A 16,285-nucleotide genomic window follows, 5' to 3' on the forward strand; every position below is an offset into this window, starting at 1 on the left:
CGGCGAATACAACCCCGCTGTAAATTTTTTCTGTACAATTCTCCGGAATATATCCACATGTATTGGGTCGGCAAACAGAAAATAAGACAAATAAAAATATCTCATTATGGGATTCTGGCAAATTCCCCCAGGATAAATTTCGTCGGCAACTGCACTCCCCGGAAAATTCTCCCCTATGGAAAATACCCCCATCAGAAAATCCTTCCCTCGAAAAATGTCTGTATACTTCCCAGTAACAAATACAACACGTAAACATTGAGCAAACTCTATAACTTACTGCCCTTTCCCCATGGACTGTAGGGGGTCATGTTGTCCCCAAAGATATAATTCCTGGACCTTTTTACTATCCTGAACAAAATGGCAAACGGGGTGGGGAGGGGGCTTGTTACCCTCCAATCTTTTTGGTCAATTGAACGGGCACTAGAACTTTTAATTACCGTTTGAGTAATACCTCTCTCAATATTTTTAAACCATTGGTTCAGTGCGATCACCCCTGGAAAAAAAAAAACAAAGAAAAAACGCACCCGTGATTTTTCTTCTGGCAAAAATGCAAAATTCCACATTTTTACACGTGGGAGCTTGAAACCTCTACAGTATGATTCTTTGATACGCTGAATCTGACGGTGCAATTTTCCTAGATTTCTTGACTCTATGGGGGTGTTTCCCTTTTTTCGAAAATCTAGTATAGTTTTTCTATACTAGTATAGTTTTTATATATATATATATATATATATATATATATATATATATATATATATATATATATATATATATATATATATATAAATATATATATATATATATATATATATATATATATATATATATATATATATATATATTATATATATATATATATATATATATATATATATATATAGAATCAATATAAAAAATCCGATTCTTTTGATGTGTCTATTAATATCTAAATTCTGTTTTTACAGTTTTGGTTGCTACTAAACCGCGTCGTTCCTTTCTTACAGTTAATTACCACGAATTGTTTGTACATGATAAACATCTCGTGTCAAATTTCTGTTTGGAGCAATCCTCTGTCGAAAACCGGTGTCGATCATATCGACACCCGATTATATCGGGTTGTTGAAATCAGAAATAGAAGAGCAGATAACAGAGTATTCGTTTGGTGCATATGTTTCAATGTTCAAATATGTTCATATAATTCATTAATATGTTCAAATAATGTTCATATGTTTCAAATATATATAAAAATCGGGCATGCAATGGGAACTTGGCTAATATATAATTGGTGGCCTAGCATAACTTTTGAGCAATTGCAACTACATGATGCAAAATTGGGACATTTAGTTAAAAATAAGCTGTCTTGCTTGTCGTATAGTGCTACCAGTAAACGTTTTAGGGCCTTTGTTTATTTCTAGCAGACTTCGTCAAATGTTGAAGAGCTTCATTATGATCTTGAGGTGATTAAACGTCTTATTAAATATTCATATCTATTCTTAGTGACAAAAGTGAAGTTAGAGACTAAATTTTAAAGAACGACAAGAACTACTGCAGTTTCTCATTCTGTAGATATTAACTTAGATTGCTGATGTGTATAAAAAAAACTAATCTCTGACAATGTGTCGAACTTCTAGACTCGTTAAAATTTTACTAGCGTTCGAATTGGCTGCGAAGTTGTCACTAGAAATTTGGAAGCTGAAGACACTGCAAAATCTTTTATGAGATAAATGGTGCCTTAAGTTTTGTTTCGCTTAATATTTATATTCCATCGTGCTAGAAAAAAAGCATATCTCACACTTTTCTTGGAAGTGAGTTTGCAATTAAGAAAGACTCCTCAAGTAGATCTTCATCAGTTTATGTTTTCAAACAGTTCTTCATAACAACCTGTAAGTAAGGAGCTACCCGATCAAATCTATAGGAATTTTGATACCAATAGATGTATCAAAAGAATCGAATTTTTACGCTAATTTCAAATAAATAAGTTTCATTAAGCTTAGGTTTTTATTTTAATACCATCGAAGACATAGATAAGAGTCAGAAAAATAACCTTAGGGATAATGTTCATTTTTTTACATAAAGCGTGAAACCTATAAAATAGGACTTGCACTTAGTTTATGGTTAGATTTTAAGTTATTCATTCCCGCTTGGATGCTTGAGAATAACTATGAAACTCAGGAAATAATAAATATAACAAAGAAATTAAGCTAAAATGAACTGACTGGATTAAAAGCTATGCAATTCATACAGTGTAGCTTTTTCATTTATGACTAAAAGCAAATGAACTGCTTTTGTACTTTGTGATGTATTGCCTGAGAGAACCATTACCATAATAATAATAATAAAAAAAAATGCTTTTCCCGTCATTTGTGTATTCAAATTGGTAAAATTCTAAGTTATTGGCTTTTTTTCTGTCTTGGAAAGTATTTGTGTTGAGAAAGAGTTTAAAGGAATAAATACAGAGTCAAAATAATGCCCCGTGAAAGCATTTTCGACCTCTTATAACTATGGGTGTAGGCAGTATATGGGCGTGGGCAGCCAATTATGTGATGGGCGGAGTGTCTTAAAAATGCTTCCCAAGGTCCCTTGAATATAGGTCTTTAGAAACTGGTCATTCTATGCGTCGATAAAACTCGACCTTTAGCATTTTCCGTCTTCTACTTTTCCCGCAAGACTGTAATATAACGCACCCACTATCCTACTTCCAATTTCTAGAAAACAGAATTACAATCAAAGATATTTAACACAAATCACATTACGGTTAGGTAACAGCCCCTTATTCTAAGAATTTAACTCAATAGTTTAAAGTTGGGCAATATTAAACATCAAAATTGGTATAGGGGAGACATGCCTACGATCAGCATGACCCATGTTTAGCCAAAGCAAATAATGTCAATATAAAAACCTATGGGGGCTTCTGGTGGATTATAAATGTTGTGATAGATGGCAGCGTATGTTTTTAAAATGTCTGGCCTTGGTTAATATCAGATTGAATCACGTTTTATGGTGATAAAATGTGGACTAATTTTTACGTGAAGGCGTACGCCTAATTATGAATTCTAGAAAAGCCATAAAGTCACGTTGTATTCTCTTATTATTTGCCTCTCTTTTGGCAGCTTCCGAGACGTGTCATCTTCACTGGTTTGCTGTTAGCATTTTTTCATCCCGCAGGATTGTAAATTCCCACGTTTGGCCACAACACCCTGGGTAGGTTCGGCATACGGTACCAAGGTGTTTGAAAGTGGACTATGCTTTTAAAAGCTTTTTAAACCATCATGATCTGCTCAGTAATACTTCTGGCTGGAAAACTGCCTCTCATTTTTTGCTTTACTTGTACCATTTAGTCTAACCCTCGAAACAGTCACCTGTACTTCTGAAAATAGACGTCCAGATCATCCAATGCACCATTGAATTGCTTGATTTAGCTAACAATAATGGCGTTGTACTTTTATCTGTCTTTACCCACACTACTCACAAACTACAGCCTCTAGAGAAGATAGTCATGAAGTCCTTAAGGCCTACTATAACCAAAAAGCTGCTAGTTTCAGGACTGCCCATAACTGTAAAACTATATCAGTTATAACGTTGCTGAGATGCTGGGGAAAGCTCATCCAAAGGCTTTCCCTCTTGAGGATATAATCAGTGGATTCAGATCAAGTTGGTTCTACCCCATGAAAAGAGGTGTCTTAAGGATTTTGAGTTCCTCTCGTCATATGTCTCAGAAAAAATGCCTACAACATCTGGTGAAGCACTTACAAGGGAAGTTTCTATGCTCAACGTATGTCCTGTGTGACATTTGGACTCCTTCTCTAACATAGACCTCGAAACTGATACAGCACAGGTTCTGTCTCTAAATGAGAAGCAAGGGTCATCAAATGATTCATTAAAAGAGAACGTCCATGTAAAACTATTTCCAAAAGGCTCAACAGGAAAAAAAAAATTAAAAAGTCAGAAGTACTCACTGACATCCCTGTGAAAGGCCGCATTGCTGCTTGGATGAACGCTGTATCTGCCAATAAAGCCCTAGTCCTGGAAAGGAAGAAAGTCAGAGCAGTAAAAAGGCTAAGAAGCAAAAGGCATGTTTCTCATAACAAGAGTTGCAGTCGGAGTGATGATTCTGACGTAGATGAGCCTGTATGCAACAGCTCTTGAGACTGCAGTATGGACGTTGAAGACAAGCCCCTTACCGGCAACAACTAATTTGACACCGAGAAAGTCAAGGCTGCTGATTACATTTTGGTAGAGCTGAAGAGAAAGAGAAAAAATCCTGTTCACCACATCATCATTATCGAAAAAAGTAGCAACTGAAGAGCTTAAGGTCCACTTTCCGAAGGAGACTAGAATAAGAGACTTTGTGTTAACTGACGAGATGGATAGTGTCTTAAAGACAGAAGTTGAAAAGAAGCTGCAACCACTGGCAGGTGGAACATGAAGATTATCGGAATAGCTTACCTTTGGTGTTGTTCAGTCAATTTATAATTTGAAATTAATACACTTCATTTTTTTTTAACCTAACTGGAATTGATTTGCAGTTTCTTATACTAACCGTAACCTTTCATAATTTTATAGCCAAAAACGAATTTTAAAGTTTCCCTGGCCACTTTTCTCTTTCTTTTGCCAGTTGGCCAAACGCAAGCCAGAGACGTCCGAACCAGTACCAGGGTGGCCGAGGTTTAGCACTTTTGACCACTTGCATAGAGAGGCTTCCAGTCGGAAAAGTTGTGGGGTGTTTCTAATTATCTTCTTCAAGATTGGTATTGAATGAGTTACCTTTGCTTTGGCATACTCAGCAATTTCTTGTCGCTTGAATCAATTCCTGAAAAATTAAAAAAGTTAAAAACTGCTGATCTTGGGCAAGTCTTCTATCTATATATCAGATCAAAATCAATGCTGACTATCGAAACTGAAATATCGATATGGAAAACGATATTTGAAACTTTTTGTTTATTTCTAGCTTTTTCAACCATCTACCAGTGAACATCCAGCAGAAAAATTCCTACATACGAAGGGGAGGGCAGCTGCCCTCCCCTTCCTCCCTTCTCTACGCCCATTCTTATAACTACTCCTTCCTTGTTTCTAAGGTTTTGTAAAGCGTGCAATTACAGGTTGTGACTACTCCTGTCTTAACTTTGGAAAAAGTATATTTTTCCTAAATTTTGGTTTTAGTCTACTTTTTTCTTGGCTCTAGGTCTGAAAAAAAAAGTTGCTAGGATTCGACTAGAATCTTAGGCCTAATCAATTTTTTCTAACTTATTTAAGATGAATTTTTCCAGATTTTTACAAACCTTTTAATCCGGATTTGGCAAAGTATAAGGCCCAAAACATTTTCCTTAGGCCTCATTTATACTGCAGATCTAATTCCAAAAGTTCCACTTTTATAACATAAAGTTTGTACATGTTTATCAAAGTTCAGTGACCTATGGAAGGAGAAGGGGTAGATATTTCGTGAGATTTTTCTGGGGTATAATTTACGTTCTCGAACGATTCCTTAAAGTTCCATTTACCTAGTTCAGCTGCTTTTCAAGATAGAAAAAAGGTCATCATCTAGAATTTTACCCTTAAATGCCGATATTTAAATATAATAAAATCGTTCACGGCAGGTAATATCACTTTACGATTTTGCATATAGCCTATACGGGTCACTTCCTCTTAATAAAGGTTAGTAAAAAACGAACAAAAATCATTGCTTTACAGCCTATATGTAACATGCATCTACAAAATTACTGGAAATAAACTGATTGGTGATATTTTCCGATGTTTTTAGGATTATCCAAAATAAACGCTGGTACTTATGTATTATACCGCCAACACTCAAGAACTGAATTTAGGTTAATACTAATGAAAAATACCTAAACATAATGAAAATATGATACATCAGAAACTAATTTGGGCTCTATATTTGCACATTAGGGTGGGGGAGGGGTAACTTAAACCCCATCCTCCTAATGTGCAAATATATAGCCCAAATTATATAATTCCAATGTATTCTGTGACCCGTTACTTGTTTTCACTGAGCGCAAGCTAATTGTTTAATGCAAAAAGCTAAATGCAAAAAGATAAAACTGGTTTGTTCTCGAGTTTTGCACAGCGCAAATTTGATTGTTGGCGGTATATTACATAAATACCTTAACGCTTTACTGAAAACATAAAACTCACACATAAGAAACAAGAATGCTTTGTTTTTTAATCATAAAAAATATCTTAAAGTTTTTATGTTTCTACTGTACAAAAAATCCAATGCTGTTTTGTACTTTCTGTTAAGCGCTGTAGCCTAATTAGGTTTGAATATGATTAGGTTTATTCGCACTAGTTTCAAAGATACATGTTGCATATTTTCCCATTTTTCGTAAAAAAAAGTATGTATATAAAAGCTATATGATAAACTTGGATATTAGTAATTGTAGTAGCTTGAGAGCACTATATATATTTTTATACACTTATATAATTTATATACAATGCTTGAGGGAAACAAGAGTGAACAAAACAAAATTTGCTTTTATGTGCTGCTGAAGATCGGGGTTAATTTAAATTGAATGTCCGTTTAACGGTTATATCAGCTCAAGGTCCGGCTCCCTCAAGGTGGTTTAAAGCACCATTCCCTTTCCCACCATTGCTCCCACCGACACTCTTTCATAACAGGTGATCACCAATTTAAAAAAAAGCTTATTATTCTTAATAAACGGCCTTTGTGTTTCAGGAGTCGTTCTTAAGGAATTTGACAAAAAGTCAAAACTTTAGCGTAAAGAGCAAGGTCTTGAGGAGAGGGGAAACTCCTTTCATACACGTAATATTTGTTTTTTCAATTTTTTTTTTTAATCAAAACGTTTTAAGTTTTGATGTTGTTCCTTACTTTTAGTTGAAGAAACTTTTATAATTTCATTTCTGATCGTTTCTAATAACACCGAGAATTCCGGCTCCCCCCTCCATGAAAAATTCCTTCGCCCACGGAAAAATTCCACTATTGAAAGTTGTTTTCACGTAAAAATGCCCTCCTCCCTTCCAGGGAAATTCTCCCAAAACAATTTTATTGTAGCTGAAATTTCCACCCAAGAAATTTCTTGCGGGTAATCTGGGGTGAAAATTTTTTTTTAGCGCACTGTCATTTGAAAAGACTTTAATTTCTGATTGTTTTTAAAATCATGTCGGTAATCCCCTTTTCGGTGGCAAAAGTTTCCCAGCAAAGAGCAAAAGGGTGTTTTCCAGCAAAGGTGTTTTAGTGGGGGGAGGGGGGTACAAAAGAAACTTTTGTTTCTTTTGAAAAAAAAAGAAAAAAACGCACCAAAAATGTGAAATTGATATCTACTCCCTGACGATTTCTGGGAAAATTTGTGGTCTACGCTGTTATTATGAAAGTGAAGAGTAACACTAAACCCCAAGATGAACAGAGTCTATTCCGTACAGGAGGAGGACTGTCCCTTCCTCATCCACACCTCCACCTGAAGGTTGCTGAAACTTTGGAGTGCGCTCATTGGATCAGAAATTGAGAGTTCTAGTCCTTTGCGTGGGGGAGGAATTTTCCGGGGGGATCCACGAAGAGCTATAATTCGGGGGGGATATTTTCCAGGTGAGTTAACGCCGGCCAACAAAAAAGGACAAGCAAAGAAAAGAAAAGTGACAATTTTTTATTAAAAAATGCGCGTCAAAGAAGGCATGTTCAATGCCGGTAAAAACCAGAAAAGAACAGAAACGTCTAATAACAAGAAAAAAGCGATTGTGACTAATCAAGCGAGGAAGAAAAGATGAAAATTAGAATTGTTAGTCATTAAATCTAAGAGTAAATAAAATCTAATCTGTATTAGGCTGGACTCTTATTCCTCGGATTTGGTTGGAATAGTTTAAAGACATTTGGTTCGCTTTTTTGTGAGGGAGGGGGGGGTCAATTTTTTTTTATTTTCCTTTAAAAATGTTGCTTCTAGTTTTCTTATCTCTTCTTGCATTATTCTTGTAGTTCCATTCTTCTGGTCTCGTATTACTTTTATTTATATTCTTTTGTTGTATTAATATAAATAAATAACTAAATCTTAAAACAAGTACAGCTTAAATTGAATATGCAAGTAAAACTGAAAACGAACACAAATATTTTAATATCGTAGCATAAATGGAACCCCAAACGAACAGAGACTGTATAAACAATCATAGCAAACAAACATACAACATGTACTAATATAAACGAATAAATAAACCTTGAAACGAATAAAGCTTTAATTAAATATGCGAATCAAGATCGAAACGAACAAAAATCCATTCAAAGAAGAGTTTGGGTACTACCTCCTTCCCTAACAGTAAAAGTCTAAAACCTACTGCGCCATTGGCGTTTTACTGAAAACGGTGCTTTATTACAAACATTTTCTTACGTACATATTACAGCATTGAAAATAAAAAAACGAAATTATTGTAGAATCAAATTTTGAACTAATGGACTTTTCAGCAGTTGATATCATTGTATATCAAATATTCAGTTTAACCTTATTTCTTCCCAAGACCGTTAACGACAAATTTAGTTTCACTACAAACAAGAATTTAGCTACTGTCTCCTTTCCTAACTTTAAAAATCTAAAGCCTGCTGCGTCATAGGCGCTTCACTGAAAGCGAATTATATTACAAATATTCTCTTTTCCAGTTATTACAGCATTGAAATGAAAATACATGTTACACTATTCAAATTTTACTTGTTCAATTTTATTTATTCAATCAGAATTAAACCTTTAGGCTCCTTATAGTATATTAAACGTTAAATGCTTATTAAATGCGTTCAATACCTTGTGACAATTAAATGTTTCTCCTTGTAATAAAAATATTACATTCAGATGCCTACTGGCACAGACATTTTAGCCCACTACGCCACTGTGCGTGTGGGCGGTTCTTACAGACAACAAGCTGGACGTAAATGATGAAATCAGGTCCCAATCCAGGTTTTTTGTCTGTTGGTAAAATATGTTCTGACTGTAACTGATAACTATGAATCATTCTATTTTCTTCTCTATTCTTTTTCATGAGTTCTTCTGGTATTGCTTTTTTATATATATTTCAAATCTGCCACATTTGGTTTTGATTAGCTGCGGATGGTAGCGGTTCTTCTATCGCGGTCTTTATAGCACAGCAGGGGGCTATTGATTCATGGGTGGTATTTGAGAATCGAAGAAAATGTGTTTATTAAAAGGGGACAACATTTCAGGGAATTCAAGAATGAATTGCTGAGCTAAATTGTTTAGGGGCATATTACCGTGGACAGGTACCCACATCTTGGGTAGGGGTGAAACCAGCATTTGCATGGTCTATTCAAATATCTACAGAAGTGCAAAATTCTACACAAGAAGGCAGACAAACCAAAAAACTGCAACATGTCGCAATATATTGGAAAATGACACTTGCGGGAAAAATAGATTTTTCTATCATTAATCTCCACTGTAAAATTAACCGTCAATTGTCAATAGGTCAGATAACTCGATAAAGTTTGTTCTTTGCTATTACTCGACAACAGGGTTCCTTAGAACCGTTATTTCAATTCTCAAAAGCTCACTTAATCATTTTTGGAATTCTTGCACGTCACACAACGTGTTATAGCAAGGTCATGTTAAGTAAAACTATCAACTTTGGTGTTGCTCAATATAATGTGTAGATTTCAGTCAGAGGTATTCTTATTGCTGATTCGTATTTTTTAAGGAGGGGGTTGGCAAACTTGTCAAAATGAGAAAAAAACGGAAAAATTATTTGAAACGAAGAATACACAGTATTTGCGTGTTAAAGTGTTTTATTATTTGTTATTAAAGTGTTAAAGTATTTGCTTCTATGTTTATAGAAGCAAAGTATAACCTGTTTCTCTGACGCTCATTCCTAATGAAATATCCCAAAATATGATGCAAATATAATAGTTTATTAACAAATTATGGAAACTACCGAAGAAACTTATAGAATGTAGGCCGCCCAGAACGGATTGATGTCGTTAAGAATCGCTTGTCATTAAGAAACAACCCCTTATCCTGAAAAAATCTAATTGCTTCTTCTTCAGACTTCGGCAAATTTCAAATTCTCATTTTAACATCCATAATCAAACATTAATCATAATCAAACTCTAAGATTGTGGCAAATCGAGAACATTATAGGAAAAGAGCGCTAACTCGGCTTTAATCAAATTTTTGTGGTCATTCTGTACTCTTCTGTACTGGTATTCAGCCACTTCTGTTGACCGGTGGTCTACAACGTACTCGTATAAATTATTACCGGCACTGCAAATTTCTTGTATATCTGCCTCGTGCTTACCTGAATACAAAACTGGTTGAAAAGTATTTTGCGAAAAATACTACTGGTGTTTTCGAAAAATTATGTACCAAGCTAGATATTGAAGCGCCTTATAAGCTAGGGTGTTTTCATCGCCTTATCCGTCTTTTTTCTGCATGTGATTAACTTTGTTTCTTTTGCTGTTTTTCCTTTGTATTTGCTCCACTTAATCTCTGTTTTGTAAAGTGGGTGATAAATAAATTACCATTATCATTACTGTTCTCTATCAACACAGATCGCAATCGCAAACTAAACTAGACCTCCGTTGCCTGTGCAACGGGAAGTGTTGCAGCAACTGTGCTCTGTTCCTTAGGGCACAGTTGCGGAGCAACACGTGCAACTGTGCCCTACGGGAAACAGGTGCTATTTCCGGGAAATCTGAAAGAGATACGGAAATAACGTCTTATAGTTTTCTGCTTAACTTTTGATGGTCTAAACTAGGAAAATATAAAACAAACCAAATTCACCAAAAAATTTAAATTGCCCCGAGGGCATGACAAAACTTCCAAATAGAAAAACCCAAAGAAGGAATTTTATTTCGGAGAAACTATTGTAAGCTCCAGTTGTTAGGAGATCGAGACCTGTCGAACCGCGTTGGAAAAAAAAATTCTAGCTGGTCCAGAACAGAAGTTACCTCTAGAACGTCGAAACTTCGGAAATTATTTCTTAGAGAACGAAGCAACTTGGTATATAGAACACTTCACTTCTTCTTGTATACTTTTCATAGCACTACTCGATAAAAATATAAGAAACATCAAAATCGAAAATTTGAGAAAATTACAAAAAAAAAATCGGAACGAGATGGACTTTTCCGGAATTATTTCCGGGAAATCTGTAAGAGCTACGGAATTTTGTGCTCCGGTTCTCGAAGAGACAAATGAAAGTTCTACATGAGTTCAGCATAACTGTATTTCTAACAAGTTTATTTCCGAAGCTAGGGTCGTCTTAACTTGACGCCAAACATCGAACGCACAGTTTCTAAGGAAAAAACCGTTTTATTTTTTTTTTTATGGAAAACTGTTAGAAATTTTAGGAACTTCTCTGGAACTTTTTTACTCTGTTTCACGTTTCCCTTCCCTCTGAAAAATCTCAAATTTTTAACTCTTACCACTTCGGAGCTACAGGTCACTGATCACGGTGAAAAAAAAAAAAAAAAAAAAAAAAAAAACTACGAAAGCAGTAGTGTTGCTCCGCAACACAATAACTTTCATTCAATACAGATCACAAACTCAATGAAAACAGGTTCTACGTAGCTCCTATATACATAGGCGCTATAACAAACAAGTAAACAATAAGCTATGGGAATATATAGTGAAATCATTAAGTCACTGTGTGAATCTAGGAGAACAGAGGGGTGATTCTGGAGAGGCCGGAAGAATAGGCCCCTTGTGGTTTAAGATCTATTAATGTGTGCCAAGAAAATTAGCAGTTCTTGAAAATAGGGCAAATATGATGAGTTTTTAAAATAACTCCCCCTCTCAATGGGATAATTTTGTTCTAGGGAATCCCACCGCCTTTTCAAGAAATAAAACGGTCTAGGGATTTATGTCATACTTCTAAATCTCCAGAGGAGGCTGGGAGTTGTTTTTTTTTTTTTTGTAATTGTCGGTTAAACGAAACACATTCAAGAATTATGCAGTGTAATATCCAACAATAACGAGTTGCCTGTCAGGAATTGGTTATGATATGCTTATTTTGAGGAGAAAACTGCGATGTAGCTATATTTTAATTGAATATTAAATAAAAAAACTAGTTTTTTTTTTAACTGAAAGTAAGGAGCGACATTAAAACTTAAAACGAACAGAAATTACTCCGTATATGAAATGGGTTGTCCCCTCCTCAACGCCTCGCTCTTTACGCTAAAGCTTTTAATTGTTTTAAAAAGTAGAATTGTGGCAAAGAGTCCAACTTTATGGACTCTTAGAATTTTTCTTCTCCCATGACATATTCCTCTAAGGAAAGATCCTCCCACATAGCCCCCTCCCATCAACCCCACCCCCCAAACCAAAAAAGTCCCCCTGAAAACGTCTGTACACTTCCCAATAACCATTACTATATGTAAACACTGGTTAAAGTTTGTGACTTGCAGCCCCTCCCCCAGGGATTGTGGGGGAGTAAGTCATTCCTAAGGACATAGTTATTATGATTATCGACTATGCGGAACAAAATGGCTGTCTCAAAATTTTAATCCGTTGACTTTTGGAAAAAAATGAGCGTGGGAGGGAACCTAGGTGCCCTCCAATTTTTTGATCACTTAAAAAGGGCACTAGAACTTTTAATTTCGTAAGAATTAGCCCTCTTGCGACACTCTAGGACCGCTTGGTCGACACGATGACCCCTAAAAAAAAAACAAAAAAAAACAACAAATAAACACGCACCCGTGATTTGTCTTCTGGCAAAAAATACGAAATTCCACATTTTTGTAGATAGGAGCTTGAAAATTTTGCTATAGGGTTCTCTGATACGCCGAATGCGAATTCTGTGACTTTTAGGGGGTGTTTCCCCCTATTTTCCAAAATAAGGCAAATTTTCTCAAGCTCGTAACTTTTGATGACAAAGACTAAATGTGATGAAACTTATATATTTAGAATCAGCGTGAAAATTCGATTCTTTTGATGTATCTTTTAGCATCAAAATTCATTTTTTTAGAGTTTCGTTTACTATTGAGCCGGGTCGCTCCTTACTACAGTTCGTTACCACGAACTGTTTAGGTATCCATAATTTTATTTTTAAAATATTATTTTATCATCATGTTTTGTTACATTTCATTACGGTTAACTTAACTTCATTTCTTATGTGTGTTTTGTTTAACCGACAAGTACCTTTTTTATTATTTAATGCGTTTCAAGAAACAAAGAGCACGGTAAATATTTAGGGATGTTGTATAATATTCCTGGCTTTAGTTTCGCTGAGACTCGGCCACTGCCGATAGCTATGCAGTGTCCTCTACCCTCCCCTGTATAACTCTTTGGAAGTATCAAAACTCAGCAAAAGCATGGCTCTTTTTAAATGGCTGATCCTTTCTCATACATCAGCCGCAGCATGACTGTCTACGAGCAGTGTTGCCAACGCTTTGAAATAAACTGTACTAGTTTGCCGACTAAAATTGCACCGCAAGAGGTCAATTTATACCATCTGAGCAGTAGGTTAACAAATATTCCCTAATAAGAGGAAAATTTTCGACAAATTAATAAATTGAACAGATATCCGGGTCAGAAAGGAGCAAATAAAACCAAGATGAACCGGGAAATTTGATTGTACCAGAACATTTCCTAATGTACCGCATTGTACTAAGACCTTCAAATTGCACCGGAAACGGTACAATTGTACCGCGTTGGCAACCCTGTCTATGAACGATGAGAATCTTCACATAAGCTTTGACCCCTTGTCTGTTTTGTTTGTGCATAATGCACCAAATTCAGTCCTCTTTAATTAAGTGTTGTTGCAGTTGCTCTTTATGCTCTGTGACACTCATTGACACCTGTGGCTCTTTCGTAGTGTTAAGTTACTTATACCGAGCCAAATGAGAATTATTCGTCAAAACACACACACAAAAAGAAGAGACATACCGCTAGATCTATCAATCATGTAAACTACAATAAAATGTGCGTAGTTCAAACCCAATCTAGGCACCCAGACTTAAGTTTTTTTTATAGTTTCTATATAATTAAAATTGTGTTTGGTAGTTTTATGTAATACCTATGATTATATAGTTTCCTTATAATACTTTATTTTAAAAAATATTTTTTTAACATCTTTTTTTATATTTGTTTTTATTTGCCCCCCTCCCTCCCCAATATAGCCGAGTGTTCCAAAACATGCTCCTCTCAATGTGCATATAGAGTCACCAAGCAGCACAGGTCAAAGCTCCACTTTATCGCAGTGTTCCTTTTGTTATTAAAGTCCCTGCTCCTTAGTTGCTACTGAATTGATATACTTATTATTTAATCTTTGCTTTTTTTGCTATTGTCATGAATAGTCATTTTTGTTATCGTGACAACAAATTAAAGTAGGGACATATTCAAATGGTTTTTAAGGTTTTCTCACTGAGTAACTGCTTTGAAAGTCATTTGAATGTTGAACAATAGCAGATAAACGAAAAAAGCACTATATATGGAAGTTTATACCCCTGAAATACCCCATTGTTGTAGATCAATATCTGTTAAATGCAAACAACCTTCTATAGGATCAAAAATTTATCAGACAAAAAAGAAAAACAGAATAAAATCATTAGTAGTAGCAAAGCTTTAAAAACAAGGCCTCAAATTGTGCTTTGCTTGGATATGCATCCCACATATAATTTACCCAGTTAAGCATTCTTCAGTTTTCAAACGTACACTCTTCACAAGAGTAAAAATTTAGCAAGGCCGTATCCAGGGAGGGGTGCTGGGTTTGAACCCCCCTCGTAAGTGTTTGTGTATTTTATAAGCTTGTTTGTAACCCCCCCCCCACCACCCTCGCCCGCCCTCTTACGAAAAAACATTCCCCTCCCCCTGAAAAAAATTTGAGCATGCGCCCTTGAGATTTAGTGCGTAATTTTTTTTTGAAACTAGAAAAGAAAGAAGCTTGGAACAGCAGTTTTCTATCTGCAAGAATGATCAAGCAAAACATTCATAGACTTAGCATTGGCAGACAATATTTAGTAATAAATTACTGTAGATATAAGTAACCTTTTGAGCTAATACCTCGTCATTCTAATTTCTCGCTTCTATAGAACAAGTTTGACGTTAAATACAATGGAAAACACCTGTCGTTATTAAATTTTTACCTTTTTATCGAGAGCAGTAACTATGGTGTGGGTGGGGTATGCCGCTTTTACGTATGTTTTCCGATATATATTCATTGATCTTGAAAATCTATATATATAAATAAAAATAAGTTGTTTGTTTGTGTGTCTGTCTGTGTGTCCGCATATGACGTCTGAATTACTTCATCATATACCAATTCAAAAACGAATGTATTCAAGCCGAAGTAGCTGAGTTGGTAAAGCGTTATGTTCCAGCTTGTAGGTCCGAGAGGTTCCTGGTTCGAACCTTGGCTTTAGCATTAATACAAAAGAAGAAAAATAACTGAAAAAGGTAAAAACTACAAAAAAAAACTAAAAAGAAAATAATAAAAAAACGAAAAAACTAAAAAAAACTAAAAAAGCTAAAAAAGCTAAAAAACTAAAAAAATAAATAAAAAAAGGTAAAAAACTAAAAACTAAAAAAGAAATAAACTAAAAAAAGGGTAAAAACTACAAAAAAAAACTAAAAAAAGCTAAAGAAAAATTAAAAAAACCTAAAAATTGAAAAAGAAAAAAAAACTAAAAAAGGAAAAAACTGAAAAATAAAGGAGAAAAAGAAAACTAAAAAAAATAAAAATAAAAATAAACTAAAAAAGGTAAATGTATTCAAGCCGAAGTAGTCTTCGGCTTGAAAAAAAAAAAAATACTTTCTTTCAATGCATCGCTGTGTTTCAAAACTGTAATATTTGCACCCGAGGGCGTACCCTGGAGTTTGATTAGAAGGGGGGGGGGGCACTATACCACGAAGAATTACGTGCGGATTTCGCAAATGAGTTGATTGATTATTTTCTTACCGTAATTTTACAGCCTGACGCTTATAGAGAACAGTGTTTGGTTGGCAGCGTCTAATTTTAACTTGCCAAATAGCTCAGAATGTAACTTCACTTGATTTAAGCCAATAATCGGATTTTGGCTGGAATGGCATAACCTAGACAGAATGTAGTACAGTATTAAAACTGGAAAGTCCAATTTATAGTTTGCTGATAATTTTAAATCAATTGGCTAGCTCAAAATTTCCACTTGTTGGCTTTTTGGCAGCTTATGGGCTGAAATTTCCGTTTTGCATCGTAAAATGGTAGAAACGCCACTTTGCTGTAGCACAATATTGGTGCTTCAAAAGTACTCTAGAACTTTCACTTTCCTTTCTAATGAACCTTCTCCTGATATTCTAAATCAAAATTAAAAAAAATAGTTTTTTTTAGCTGAAAGTAAGGAGCAATATTAAAACGCAAAATTCAACAGCAATTA

Source organism: Artemia franciscana, chromosome 7 (assembly GCF_032884065.1).
Source record: "Artemia franciscana chromosome 7, ASM3288406v1, whole genome shotgun sequence".
Lineage (NCBI taxonomy): Eukaryota > Metazoa > Arthropoda > Branchiopoda > Anostraca > Artemiidae > Artemia > Artemia franciscana.